Source organism: Grampus griseus, assembly GCF_964374135.1.
Source record: "Grampus griseus genome assembly, chromosome: 1".
NCBI lineage: Eukaryota > Metazoa > Chordata > Mammalia > Artiodactyla > Delphinidae > Grampus > Grampus griseus.
Window position 1 is genome coordinate 127,740,153 of NC_139017.1, and position 15,539 is coordinate 127,755,691.

The 15,539-nt window shown below is 41.7% G+C and overlaps 1 protein-coding gene across 3 annotated transcripts in view; it reads left to right on the forward strand.

Moving 5' to 3' along the window:
• Window positions 1–15,539, forward strand: part of JAK1 (Janus kinase 1) — a 233,734-nt gene that overhangs the window by 61,578 nt on the left and 156,617 nt on the right. The gene's annotated exons all lie outside the window — the stretch shown is intronic.

Consider the following 15,539-nt stretch of genomic DNA (forward strand, 5'->3'; position numbering starts at 1 on the left):
TACCACAAATGTCATAGATATTACCTTCTTAATTTTCATTTATGAGCTGGTATTTAGAAATCAATGGTTTTATAATTGTATTATTTTCTAAGGCTCCTGTAAAAAATTGCCACAAACTTAGTGGCATAAAACAACAGAAGTTTAATATCTTGCATTTCTATAGTTTAGAAGACAGAAATGGGTCTCATTGGGCTAAAATCAAGGTGTTAGAAAGACTGTGTTCGTTTCTGGAGGCTCTAGGGGAGAATCTATTCCTTGCCCTTTACAGTTTTTTTTTTTTTTTTTTTTTTTTTGGCTGTGTTGGGTCTTCGTTGCTGCTCACAGGCATTCTCTAGTTGCAGTGAGTGGGGGCTACCCTTGGTTGCGGTGTGCTGGCTTCTTATTGCGGTGGCTTCTCTTGTTGCGGAGCACCAGCTCTAGGCACGTGGGCTTCAGTAGTTGCGGTCTGTGGGCTCAGTAGTTGTGGCTCGTGGGCTCTAGAGCGCAGGCTCAGTAGTTGTAGTGCATGGGCCCAGTCACCCTCCAACATGTGGGATCTTCTGGGACCAGGGATCGAACTCGGGTTCCCCACACAGGCAGGCAGGTTCTTAGCTACTGTGTCACCAGGGAAGTCCCCCTTTCCAGTTTTTAGAGCCACTTACATGCCTTAGCTTGTGGCCCCCTTTTTGCATCTTCAAAGCCAGCAACAGCAGGTCAAGTTCTTCTTCTTTTTTTTTAATTAATTAATTAACTTATTTATTTTTGTCTGTGTTGGGTCTTCGTTGCTGCGCGAGGGCTTTCTCTAATTGCGGCGAGCGGGGGCTACTCTTCATTGCAGTGCATGGGCTTCTCATTGCAGTGGCTTCTCTTACTGCAGAGCATGGGCTCTAGGCATGCAGGCTTCAGTAGTTGTGGCACTCGGGCTCAGTAGTTGTGGCTCACGGTCTCTAGAGTGCAGGCTCAGTAGTTGTGGCGCATGGGCTTAGTTGCTGTGTGGCATGTGGGATCATCCCGGACCAGGGCATGAACCCGTATCTCTTGCATTGGCAGGCAGATTCCCAACCACTGTGCCACCAGGGAAGTAATGTACTTCTTATAGTACATTACCTTGCCTTTTCTGTTGCCCTCTTTCACTTTTAAGTACACTTGTGATTACATTCAAATAATCCAGGATGATCTGCCCATCTCAAATCCCTAAATTAATCATATCTGCAAAGTCACTTTTGCCATGTAAGGCAATATATTCACAAATTTCAGGGATTAATATCTAGACATCTTTGCGGGGGTAGGGGGCATCATTTTGTCTACTATGGTATTATTGATTTTGTATCTTGCAATCTTACTAACATCTCTTATGAATTCTTGTAATTTATCTACAGGTTCTTTTAGATTTTCTACATATACAATCAAATCATTTGCAAATAATGACACTTTTGTCCTTTCCAATTAGTGTGTGTGTGTGTGTGTATCTTTTCCCCCTACCTTTAAGGCCAAGGTACAACAAAAAGAATGGCTGGAAAAATTAAAAAATGGCTAGGACCTCCAGTATAATGTTCAATAGGATGGGTTATATCAGGCAATCCTATATGGTTTCTGCTCTCAGATGGAATACGTTCAGCATTTCACCATTATGCATAATATTTGCTGTAGACTTTTTTCTTCTGAAATTGAGATTATCATATGATTTTCTCCTTTAATGTGTCCATATCATTAATTACATTAATGATTTTCTAATGTTCAGTCAACCTCCACTTCTGAGAAAAACCAAACTTAGTCATGCATTTTAGTAGTTATGCTAATGAGGGATATGGGCCTTTTATTTTCCTTTTTTGTATGCATTGTCCTTATTAGGTTATAATACCTAGGTTATAACAGCCTCATAAAATTAGTCACAGAGGGTACCTGCTTTTTCTGTTCTCTCAAATAGTTTGTGTAAGATTAGAACTATTTGTCACTGCAGTGGTTTTAATAAGATTGCTGACATTTTCTAAACCTAAAATGCATTTTATTTATTTATTTTCTTTCGGTACGCGGGCCTCTCACTGTTGTGGCCTCTCCCGTTGCGGAGCACAGGCTCCAGACACGCAGGCTCAGCGGCCATGGCTCACGGGCCCAGCCACGCCGCGGCATGTGGGATCCTCCCAGACCGGGGCACGAATCCGTGCCCCCTGCATCCGCAGGTGGACTCTCAACCACTGCGCCACCAGGGAAGCCCTAAAATGCATTTTGAAGTTTGTACATTCTTCTGAAGTTCTGTGTCAAGTGCATTATCATCTTATTTAATGCATTTAATTATTCAGTCCAGGGGGATTGGAAGCATTTATCTCTTTTTTTTTCTTTTTTCTGATAGGGAAAATGAAGCTAAACAACTTACATATAAATCTAAAGATTATATAGCCACTAAATGGCAGACCAGAACTCATCAAGACTTCCTGACTTCATATCCATTATACAGCACCACATTTTCATTGATATTCTCAAGAAGTACTGATAGTTGGCTGTGGTGGTTTTAAATTCTTTTGAAAAAAATTTATGTTGTTTCTCTCTCTTCCTTTGATGTTATTTCTTGCCATCACTTTTTTCCTTTCTTTCTCTTTGCCCCACTATTTATGTTATTTCTAGTATGTTTTGCTCTCAGAGACAAAAATAGATTATTATTTTGTAACAGTAAATATGCTCTGAGTGTCTGAGGGACATTCCTAGAAGTAACCAGCATGAGTTTTGTAACATCCATTTTCCGATGCTAAGAAGCTTTTATCATTTTGTGTTACAAAATTTTGTGTTACAAAAATTTCAGATTACTAGACTGTTAATTATCTTTCTATTTATATTTCCTACACTTCACTACTCAAAGTGTGGTCTGTGAACCAGCAGAATTGGCATCTCCTTGGGGCATATCAGTGGCAAAACAATCTCAGGCCCCATTCCAGAACCAGTGAATCAGAATCTGCATTTTAGCAAGATCCCTGTGTGATTCCTATGAACATTAAAGTTTGAGAAGCATTGGCCTAGATCACCAATTAGATTATAAAAAATCTTTGAGGGCTTCCCTGGTGGCGCAGTGGTTGAGAGTCCGCCTGCCGATGCAGGGGACACGGGTTTGTGTCCCGGTCTGGGAGGATCCCACATGCCGCGGCGTGGCTGGGCCCGTGAGCCATGGCCGCTGAGCCTGCGCGTCCGGAGCCTGTGCTCTGCAACGGGAGAGGCCACAACAGTGAGAGGCCCGCGTACTGCAAAAAAAAAAAAAAAAAAAAAAAATCTTTGAGAGCTTCTTATACCTTTTCATATCCGCAGTTTTAAGCACCATGCCTTACACATGGTATGAACCACACACTTATGAAATGAAGGCTATGGTGATGATTTTGTAAAACACATGGCAAATCAGAATCCTCAGTTCTGTTTTTGACTGTCAGGAACTCCATATATTGCTTAATTTCAGTAGCCTTCAGTTTCTCATCTGTAAAAAGGAGGAATATAATTGCATTTTCTCTAATGACCCAACCAATTCCAAAATGCTGTACCATAACTGATAAATATCATCTTATAGTTAAACTAATTAATGTTGATAACAATTGAAATTGTTCTGAGATATTTTCTTTGCAAAAAAATTCAACACCAGTTATGTAATGGTATTGAAAGAAATACATAATATATTAAAAAGTATCATTTGCATCCAAAGTTGTTATTGGTAAGATCTGACTTGGAAAAGATGGGGTTTTTTGTTTGATCAGATATCTTTTCTCAAGCAGCAAAGCAGGGTAATAATAGGGGCCAACAATTTGTGTTTCTAGAGTTCAGGTTTTATAGTCTGGTAAAATGGCAAATCAGAAATTGCTATATGGGAAAAATATAGGAGATGATTTTTTTTTTTAAGGTTCAACATTTTTATTACTGAAGAATAGAATGGCTTATTAGAATTTTAGGAGATAATGCTTTGATTTCATGAACATTGTGTAGGATTATCAAACCAGAATTAATATATTTTACCTAGCAGTCTAGAATTTCACATTTTTCTAGCAATTTGTATTTGTTCCTACCTTCAAGATATCAGATGTAGAGAAGGGTAGATAAAAGAGCAAAGTTACAGAAGAAGTTTACCCCATTTCAGAGTGTATCTGGCTGACCTAAAAAATGAGACATTTCATAGTTTGATCTGCTGTTGTGTCCATCACTGGAAAACCCAGCATTTTCTTGGATAAGAATTTGCACTCAAATTGTATTACTATAAGGACATCATAATCATCATTGTGGAAACCATTTTTGACAACCCACAAAAGAATCAAGTTTTACTCATGATTGCCACTTATAGTTTTGATTCCTTTGATCTTCGCATCTACTTGTTGGGCAATTCTGGTCCCTAAATTAGACATTTGGTATACTTGGTCAGCCTTGAAACTTCAAAGACAACAAGCTGTCCAGCCATCTGCAAGACTGTCATTGAAGTCCCTTGTGTTCTCACAAATTGCAGCTTGTCTACTTTGAAAGATGAGCAACAAATCTATTCCAAGCCTGAGTAAACCAACTGACCAATCTCAGAGCAACAACGATGGTCACTCATGGGTCTAGCAGTTCCCATTCGAAACACCAAAACACTGTACTTAGAAAAGTAAGGTTAGTGGAAACCTGGTGTCTTCCACACCATCTTGGAGAAGTACTGTTTGTTTATTTATTTGGTTGCGCCTGGTCTTAGTTGTGGCTCGCCGGCTCCTTAGGTGTGGCATGTGAACTCTTAGTTGCAGCATGCATGTGGGATCTAGTTCCCTGACCAGGGATGGAACCCAGGGCCCCCTGCAGTGGGAGCACAGAGTCTTAACCACTGTGCCACCAGGGAAGTCCCAGAAGCACTGTTTTGTTTGTTTGTGTTTGTTGGCATATTTTGTGTGATTAAGAACTGCTCTTAGCTTATGGGAATAAGACAAAAATGCCTCTCACATATGCCTTTGGCATTGTCACATTTAACCTTTTGCATGTATGTATTGAATTTGGAGATTTTGTTTTGTTTTGTTTTGTTTTGTTTTAGATGGCTGGAGTAAGAGGGCCTGGAGTAAGACTTTGCAGATATTACGGCAGAAGGCATTTTATTTTCATAAAGAAGGAAAGATACACCCATCTCATAATTACAAGCATTGGAGTTGAAACATTGAGACAGTTTCTTTTACTGCTTTCCACCACTAATTGGTAGATGACCTTGGGCAAATCACTTAACCTCTAGATTTCCTCATCTGCAAAATGAAAGCATTGGTTTACAGACAACCATTTAAATCCCTCCTCCAAATATTCATTCATTCTCTAATTTATTCAGGACCTACGATGCGCCACCGGCACTAATTAACACTGTGATTCTTGGAAATCTCAAGATTGTCTCCAACTCCTTTAAGCATCACTCCCCGTCCTGCCTTAAAACCAGCTCCTGAATTCTCTCCCAAAGAGATCGAAACACTTTTCCTGTCTGAAAATATCATGGGGAAGTGTCAATTGCCTTCACCCGGCGTCAACCGAGAGCGCGTGCTCCCGCCGGTTAGTGTCTTTTTCTTTCTTTGTAAAGGGCAACCTCTGCATTTTAAACGGCAACCTAGTCACCCGAAAAAATGCAATTGAAAGGGCGCCCGGAGGTCAGGGCGGGACACCCAACCGCTCCTTTTTCGGCCGGGGAAACCTGGGAAACATTTTTTGGGCTCTGTCCGAGTCACGCGGCAATTCCACGGCAGGAATTGTGCAATGCGGCGAGTCGGGCGGCCGTCCGGGGGTGGAAACAAGTGGGGAAGGCTTCCGCAGTGCCAACTCCCGCCCCCACTAGGGAACTGCGAGGCACTACGGCGCGGTCAGGCCAGCTGGGCTCCGGGTGGGCCCCAATCCGGGCCAAGAACGCCTCGCTTCGCCGTAGGGACCGAGGACTGAGAAGCGCGTGGGAGCCGTCCCTCTCTCGCGCTGGGTCAGCCGCCGCCCGCGTCCCGGGACTCAGTGAGGAGCCGGAGCACGAGGTGGAACGGCGCCCCAAGGCGACGCGGGGGGGATGCGGGGGGGGACGCAGCCAAGCCGCATCGATCGCGAATGGGAACTCCGCGCTCGCGCTTTCGGTAAGAGCACCGGGACTTCCAGCGGCGCCTCGCTCCCGCCCTCGCCGGCCCGGCTGCCCTTTCGGATGGTGACGCAGCCGGCCGGGTACGCAGAAGTCTGCGCGGAAACCTGGAACCTCCCCCGGCCGCGGGCGCCGCCTTCCCGCCCCCGCGCAGCCTTAGCCGCGCCGCGCTCCACTGAGCCCCGCGCCGGTTGTCCCGCAAGGAGCGAGGACTTGAGCCGCGCTGAAAGGGTTAAACCTCTGAGCGGTCCCTGGGTGCAGGCTCGGTGATGAACGTTTGGTCCCACTCATTACTCACGTCACTATCTTTGTGATGTGCATACTGTTGTTAGCTTCACTTAAAGAGGTGGGGAAACAAGCTCAAAACAATAAAGTTACTTTCTTGAAGTCGAACAAGGCAGAGCTGCGACTCAAATCCAGGGCTGTCTTGACACAGATATATCCTACTTCTCTTGGATCAAACGCTTCATGGCTTTCATTCCAGTGAGCCGCGAACAGGTAACAGGTGGGACAGGTAAACAGAACTGGAGCTCCTCTTCCTGGGGTGACGGGAACAGTTTGCTTCTGGTTGGTGCTCACACATTAGCTCAACTGTGCTGTAAAAAAAAAAAAAAAGAAAACAAAAGTTTTCCGTGTATACCATGAATTTGAAAAGGTTGGAAAGCGTTTCTCAGCCCTTGTGCCTCTATTTTCAAACTGTACACTGGGATCCGGGACACCTATCATGTGGGATTGCTGGAGAATTAAATAAAACGGTATTTTACACGTTAATTCAGCACATGTTAATTTTCCCTTCCTTTTGCAGCGCTCCCGGGGACATCGGGGCACTCACCCTCCTCAACACTGAAGAGGGGACGCAGTCATTCTAGGTCAACCCCTTCCTTTTCTGACAGATGAGAGATTTAATCCACGCAACGGAAGATCACTTAACCCCATCGCCATTTAATTAGTGACAGACACCAAGCTAGGGGGCTCTGTCTCTTGGCCCCTACAAAGGCTCTTTCCATTTCACCCCCCAACCCCCACTTTTCCTCCAAAAGCTTCAGAACAGCTCTGAGGCCAGAACGTGACTTCCTTGGTGACCGATGGCAGTGAAGTGGGCGGGAACCTCCCAGAAGGCTAGAGGAGGAAGTCGAGTCCTGGGGCTCACAGCCGGCCTGACCCTTGGAGAGGGGGACCCCCCACCCCGCCTGGGCCTCTTTGCTGGCCGGGGGGCGGGTGGTGGTGCCCCTTTTGGTAACTCGGGGAGTTAGAAGTACGTGTGTGTGTGTGTGTGTGTGTGTGTGTGTGTGTGTATTTCCAGCTGTGGAATGTCCAAGCAAAAGTAGATTAAAGTAAAAAGGAATATGCTAGCTTTAGGATTCTATCCTGGATGGGACAGAGTCCTTCCATGGCAAATCATTTCAATATCAGCACAGAATTTTCAGGGGAGTTTATCTTGAAAAGTGAAACACGCTAATGGAAGTTTTCTAACATCATAAAATCTTGGGAATCGTCCACTCTGTTTGCTTGGGTTTCAAAATCACTACTGACTGGAGCAGCTGTTTTTCCTTTCCAAGGGTCCATTTTCCGAAATGAGGCTAAAATATCTGGACAGCCTTTCCCTTGGGTACCATGGAATGTTGAGAATATGAATGGCCTCTTAGTAGAGTTGGAGCTCCAAAGGGAAGTAGTAGGACCATGAAAGGTCCTTTAAAAACAAAACTCTCCTTTTTAAAAATCATAAAAATAATTAGTACTCATTGTGGAAAAGTTAGATTTTTTTTTTCAGAATCAGAAAGAAGAAAAAGAATTGGAACCCCATGCCCAGAAAACTGTTAACAATTTCATGTATAGCATTATATGTAATCAGACTGAACACACTGCTTTTTTCCTTGAACCCCCTCTTTTCCTTGAATAAAATATCATGACATGCCACTAAATATTTTCCATACTTGTTTTAAAATATTTAGTATTCCATTGTACATTCATTTAGCCAAAGCCCAATTGAAGGACTTAAAACTGTGCCCAGGATTTTGCTATTGAAACAGCAATGAAGTATGAGCCTTGTAGCTAAATCTTCAAGTCCATTCTCAATTATTTACAGAGGTAAATTTCCTACAAGTGGTATTTCTGAGACCAGGGATAAAGATTGCCCTACAGTGACCTTTTCAGCTTGACTTTTCCCCCCAGTGTTTTCCTGGACTTTCTATACCATTTGTTCACCAAGAATTTATTGAGCACCCAGTGCATGCCAGACGTGCCTGGATAAAGAGATGAACCCTCTGAAGTGCAAAGTGCCATAGATGTTGTCAGAGAAAGCTTTGGGTAGGCAGATGCCCTGTTTGAAGAGGATCATGAAAGACCAGTAGACTTTCTTGAGACCAACACATTTTAGGTGAGAGGAGGTTAGTGGGGAGCATTGAAAAGGGATGGGAGGCACAATGAGGTCAAGGGGGAATTTCCTGTACAAAAGCATGGTGGCCTAATAGGCTGGTGGTATGTTTACATGTATTTGGGGAAATTGTGAGTTGTCTTGTGTGTGTATATTAAGAGCCGACCTGGGAAGGAGAGCAGGACAGAAGACAAAGAAATAGCCTCTGTGGCATGCTAAAATGTTTGGACCTTATTCTCAAACAGAAAGGGATTTATGGCGCCTCTAAGGTCATGATAAAATTGGATTCCACCACTTAACCCATTGATGGGCACTGTCTTCAGTGGGTCCCCCAAATCATTCCTGGGGAGGGAAAACAAAAGATAGAAAAATTTGCAAAGGAAATCTCCCAAAAGAATGTTAAAAACTGCAGAGAATCAACCAAACTCATTGGTAGTTACTACTGTATCCATCACACTTAAGGGCGGGCTGTAGTTATAATTAGTAAGTTGGATCGTGAGAAAATTTCTCTTCTCTACCTTGAAGAGAGTGGCTTTAATACTGGTGCATGCCCAGACATTACTTCAGTTTCCTATCAGAAAAACAAATCGAAGACTTCCAGTAAGTCTAAAAACATGCTGCATAGATGGTGGTTTAAGAAAAACTTTTACTTATAGACAAAAACTCAAATGCCTGCTGTGACCAGGTAGGTAATGACTTTCAACAATTCAGGAAAGTTCTCAGCTATTATTTCTCTGAATATTTCCTTTCCCTCATTTTTGCTATCTCCTTAGGGAATCTGGTTACATGTGTAATAGACTTTCTTTTATTTATTTAAGATCCCGCAGCTTGTGGGATCTTAGTTGCCTGACCAGGGATTGAACCGGGGCCCGTGGGCAGTGAAAGCGCAGAGTCGTAACCACTGGACCACCAGGGAATTCCCCTAGACCTTCTAATTCTATTGCCCAAGTCTGGCACTCTCTCTTTCATATTTTGTATCTGCATTTGGATAATTTTTTAGGAACTGATTTCCAGTTTGCTAATTCTTCAGCTTCGTCAAATCCCCCTTTGAACTTGAGTTTTAAATTTCTGTCATTTTTTTCATTCCTAGAAGTTTTATTGGACAATTCTATATAGTTTCTTGCTCATTTCTGTTGGCTTTATTTTCTTGAAACAACGTCAGTCTCTCCCCTGACTTCTATACCTCCATCAGCAGGAAGCAAGAGGGATGCCTGTAGTAACCTGTGCTTCAGATAAGGACATTTCTTCCCTTACCCTCACATAAGCATTGTCAAGAGCAAAGAGAGAGGCCTAGCACTCTATATGCTTTTGTGAAGAGAATTCTCCCTCCACAGCAACCATACTCACAGTGGGGTTCCTTACCACTGCCTGCCCTGAAACCACTATAATCTCATTATGCCTCTGTCCCCTGTTAATGTCAGTTGCAGAAGAAGCCCAGGACTCTCAAGTCATCCCTCACACCCAGAGCTAATCCCCATGTGGCTCTTAAGGACAGTCTCTACTGTAGTACTCCATATCTCTCCTAGTTTTTTTCTTTTTTCACCACTTGCCATACGACATATTTTATTAAGTTATTTGTTTGTCTTCCTCTCCTAAAATGTAACCTCCTTGAGAGCCAGGGTATTTATTTTGTTGGCTGCTTTGTCCTTAGAGCTTAGAACATTACATGGAAAATAGAAGGTATTCAAAAAATTTTTACTGAGTGAATTAATATTAAGCCTTCTTATTTTATATTCTGTGTCTTGACATTCTATAGCTGAGGATTTTGCAGGTCTGATTTGTGTTGTCTGTTGCTGCTGCCTTTTACTCTCTGTGCCTCATTTACTTGTGTGTTTTATGGATTTTGACTCTGAACTCATACTCTTTGGATTTTGTCTGTAGGAATTCTTCAAAATATAGATTGAAGTTACATTCATTCAGAGATCATTTGTGTTTATTCTTATAGTTGCCCAGGGTCACTACTTACCCAGGACCAAATTAGTATCTCTACCTGTTTTTAACTACAAAAGTAGGGTGAACTGGACTACAAAAATGTGTGTGGGATTATCAGCTTGTGGATGTAAATTATCAAAAGATACACATGTCAAAATATATGTATGTGTATTTATCTTTTGATAATTTATAACCACATTCTCCTTGGTACTTGGCTGTATATATTTTTCCCACATGCCAAGGTCCAGACAGGCAAGTTTCCTTGTCCCTTTCTGTGCAGCAGGTTTTATTCTGTTTATCCTTACACTGGAAGTGTAGCCCCCTTTGGGTTTTCCAGCTTTATTAGGTTTCCCCATCTTGGGTGGACTTCAGCTTGAGCTGATTTCTAAAAGTCCAGTCTCCTCAGATCTCTAGCTTCCTCAAGAGTAACTTGATTTTTCACATGAAATCAGCAATTTTTAAGTGTTGACAGTCAATTCAAATTTATATTTTTAAGTGCTGGACAAAACAGTTACCATGGGTCATATTTGAGCTTTGGTCTACCAGTTTACAATCTCTGTTCTAAACAGATTGACCCATGTGTATTGTATATATATGATGCAGGAGGCATTTTGTTAGAATACATCTATTAGATACAATAGCCACAGATTTGGAGAGAAAGGTCCAATTTTAGATTTCTGCTTCTTTTTCTCTATAAATATACTTGCCAGATCATGTGTCTAGATTTTTCTATTCAGGAAATATGATCATTAAATCTACAATATAAGGAAATATAGGGCATAGTCCCTGCCCTCAAGGTTTTACATTCTATGCAAAGTAGAATGTGCAAGATGGATTGAAGTATCATGAGTTTTAAAGAAGGAAGACCATCTAGGAAGTCACTACCTCAGTCTGGGCCTGCATTAAAAGAGCCAGAGTGAGGGCGTGACGGCACTAGAAGGAAAGGGGCAGATACCAGATATTTAAAGGAAGAAGTGATAGGAGTTGATAACTGAATGAATGTGGGTTAAGAATAGGAGAGGAATTATGTTCGTTCTTATGTGATCAGTAAAATTCTAAAATTTCTTTTGGTTTGCTCATTTCTCATAAATCAGACAATATAAAAGATTTTATAATTTATAAAAGGCTCAACAAATGTAATCAGTTTTTATATAATAAGGAGAAAAGGAAAAATTCAACTATTGGGGGAAATATTTTGGCTGATGTATTTATATATATTATCCCCTTCTAGTACCTTCTCAACATTAAAGGACTGCCTTTCTCCTTTAGTAAACAAAAATAAACGTGCACAGGCACATCAAGATTTCAAAATATCTATAGGCTTCTCAGGTTGGAAAGCTCCATTGAAATAGACTGTCAGTATTCTCCTAAATCAATGCTATTCGTTCCACTTATGGCATTTCACTGGCATCTGATTGTTTGAAGGGGCTATAGGGAAACTGATGATGTTAAGTAAGATAGATTATGGATCACATTCAACTCTCAGTGGGCCTGGCAGGCATAACTCCCATTATTGCTAATGGGAGTTTTGAGTATAAGCTTTTGTGGATCTAAGAGTTTACCATTAAAAATCTGTCCATCTCCTCATCCTTTCAGTAGGTTGCAAATAGCTTTAACTTTAGGTGTAACTGATTAATTGGTTGGAACAATGGCCTGATTGTAAATGATCAGTGCCCAGCAGGTTCCCCCAACTTCTGCCCCTTTTTAGTTCCACCCTAGAATAAAGAAAACAATTTAGAAATTACCAAGCACTTTCACATGCATGGTATCACACTTGAATCTCTGCAATTCTGTACTGAAAGTAGGTTAGTGTCTTAGTTCAGGTGGCTATAACTAAGTACCAAAGACTGAGTGGCTTATAAACAATAGAAATGTATTTCTCACAGTTCTGGAGGTGTCTGAGGTCAAGGTGTCAACATGGTCAGGTTCTGATAAGAACCTTCTTCCTGGTTGCGGACTACCATCTCATTGTCTCCTCCAGTGGTGGAATGAGGACGAGAGAGTTCTTTGGGGTTCCTTTTACAAGGGCACTAAACCCATTCCCAAGGGCTCCACCCTCATGACCTAATTCCCTCCCAAAGGCCCCACTTCCTAATACCATCATATTGAAGGTTAGAATTTCAATGTATGAATTTGGGGGAGACACAAACATTCAGTCCACTGCAGTTGGGCTTAGCTACTATTTCAATTTAGAAAGTTGACTATCAGTTTGCCTTGAAGTTTCTCGTTCAACGTCACAAGGCCTGCGCACGTGAAAAGAGGATTTGAACCTAAGTCTCATGGCAACAAGTCCATTGCTTTTTCCAGGGCTCCAGATTGCTTCTCAGCCATTCAATTTAACAAGTGTTAAATTACATGTGTGGCTTTATCAGGTTCTGAGGGTGCAGGAGTGCACAATATTGCCACGGCTCCCCAAGGACTTGGAGTTTATTTGATCAAGATCTGTGTACACATAAAATGGCTACAGCATGAATTGTGTTTTCATGAAGTATTTTAGGAATGTAGTGAAAGGAGAAATCATCATGGCTGTTCACTGGGGAAACTTTCATGGAGGAGGCCTGTGGGTGTTCATAACTGCTTGGTAGCAAATTAGGTACCAAATTAGGTAACTCATCAAGAGGATGAATACCTACTCTGTGTCGGGCACTGTGCTGGGTGCCTCTCTTACCTTCTCTTATTTAAACCTACTCTCCACTTTACTCTCCCTCAACATGCAGGCAGACCTATGGGCTAGAACAGAGAGAGGGGGGATCTATTGTATACATGGTCTCACTTTATAAAAGAAAGTCCTGACCCACAAAAAAATGCTTTGAGATAATTATGAAAAGGCCAAGCCATCAATCAAACATTTTGCCAAGTTTAGGAAAACAAAACAAGGGAGGATATAAGTACAGAGGACATTAAAGGATCAGCATCTTTTTTTGTTTCGTTTTGATTTTGTTTTTACGAGATTATTTTATAAAACTTCCTATGTACAGCACAGTGACTATAGTTAACAATACTGTATTATATATTTGAAAGTTGCTAAGAGAGTAGATCTTAAAAGTTCTCATCACAAGAAAAAAATTGTAACCATGTGTGGTGATGACTAGATGTATTGAGGATCAGCATCTTTTAAACAGACCCAGTCTTTGTGGCCTAATACTTGGGGGACAGTCAGCTTCAGGAGGTCAAGATGATTTGTTCCCTGAACGATTGAGGAAGGTGATCCCTAAGGAAGCTCATCTCCCTGGACAAGTTTCTAAAGCTATCAAATATGGTTTACATGTGTTTTCTAGAACTTTTATTCAATGTACTTTTTGTACATACATTTTTACAATACATACATACTTTTGTATTCATATTATTTAAAATTTTTTTTCCCTAATGCCCTATGTTCCATGGCAACAGTTTTGTCAACACTGTAATGGTTGGCCAGCATTGGTGCTGGTTGGTACACCCTTCTGCACAACTGTCGCCAAGTGTACAACTTGGTGCCAAGTTTACAACACAGAGGAGAAAGGCTTCAAGCAATTGCAAGAGAAGGGGGCAGCATCAAACATTAGGTCACAGGGCTCAAAGGAGGAGGATAAGAAGATGCTGGAAAATTAGGTGGAGAGTTGACAAACAAGAACAGTTCAATTAGGGTATGTTTTTATTGTGGTGAAATTAACATACATAATAGGCTATTTTAACCATTTTAAGTGCACAATTTAGTGGCATGAATTATTTACACTGTTGTGCTACCACTACCACTATCTATTTCTAAAACTTTTCCATTACCCCAAACACAAGCTCTGTACCCATCAAGCAAATAACTTCCCATTACTCCTCCCTCCAGCCCCTGAGAAACACTAATCTACTTTCTGTTTCTATGTATTTCCTACAGTATTTGTCCTTTTGTGTCTGGCTTATTTCAGGGTTCATCCATGTTGTAATATGTATCAGAACTTCATTCCTTTTACTGGCTGGATATTATTCTATTGTACGTATATACCACATTTTGTTCATTCTTCTGTTGATGGACAGTTGGATTGTTTCCACCTTATTGGCTATTGTGAATAGTGCTGCAGTGAACATTGGCATATAATACCTCTTTGAGCCCCTCTTTTCAATTCTTTTAAGTGTATACTAGGAGTGGAATTGCTGGTAGTTCTGGTTAACTTCTTGAGGAACTGCCAATCTGTTTTCCACAGGGACTGCACCATTTTACATTCCTACCGGCAGTGTATGAGTGTTCCAATTTCTCCACACCCTTGCCAACACTTGTTATTTCTGTTTCTGTCTGTTGTTTGTTTATTTGTTTAATAGTCATCTTCATAGGTATGAAGTAGTTTCTTATTGTGATTCTGTGTTACGTTTTCCAATGACGAATGATGTTGAGCATTTTAAAAATTGGGTTGTTTGTCTTTTATTGAGTTGTAGGAGTTCTTATATATTTTGGATATTAAACACTTATCAGATGTATGACTCGCAAATATTTTCTCACATTCTGTGGGTTCTCTTTTCACTTACTTTTTTTTTTTTTGTATTAGCAAAGTTTTACTTCTGGAGGGGATATATGTATACATATAGCTGATTCACTTTGTTTTACAGCAGAAACTAACCCAACATTGTAAAGCAATTATACTTCAATTAAAAAAAAAAAGATTTGCTTAGGTTAAAAAAAAGTTTTACTTCAATTTTTTTCCTGCTTATAAATAACTTTGAAAAACTTGATATGCATGAGGCTAACATAGCTGTTATTTAAAGGCAATGTAGGGGCCACTGAAAATGTCTCTCTGACAAGAGACATTGCTCAACATCTTCCCCACGCTGGAGGTGAAGGCAGGAGGAGGGGGTAGAGCTCTGCCATCAATCCCCTGCCCCAGTCCCCCTCCCCATGGTGAATCAGACTCTGCTAAGCTGACAGCTTGGAGCTCCTAAGGTTACCTGAATATTTCGGTGTGTTAGGGGAAAATGCCAGGGTTTCAAGATGGCCCATGTGCCAGCCTGATGGGCCCTCAGCCAGCACCTTCTTCCCACTCCAGCCACAAGAAGAGCCAAGCTCCTGGCTGGCTGGGGCCTGCTTGGGCCCTTGGGTGGGAGGTAGCCTTTCACCCCCAGCACCCCTCCCCACTCCCCGCCAGGAGTTTTTGGTGTCCCCTGTCTCATGTGGTATGAGATGCTGCTGAGGCCTAGTCGTGGCTCTGAGGC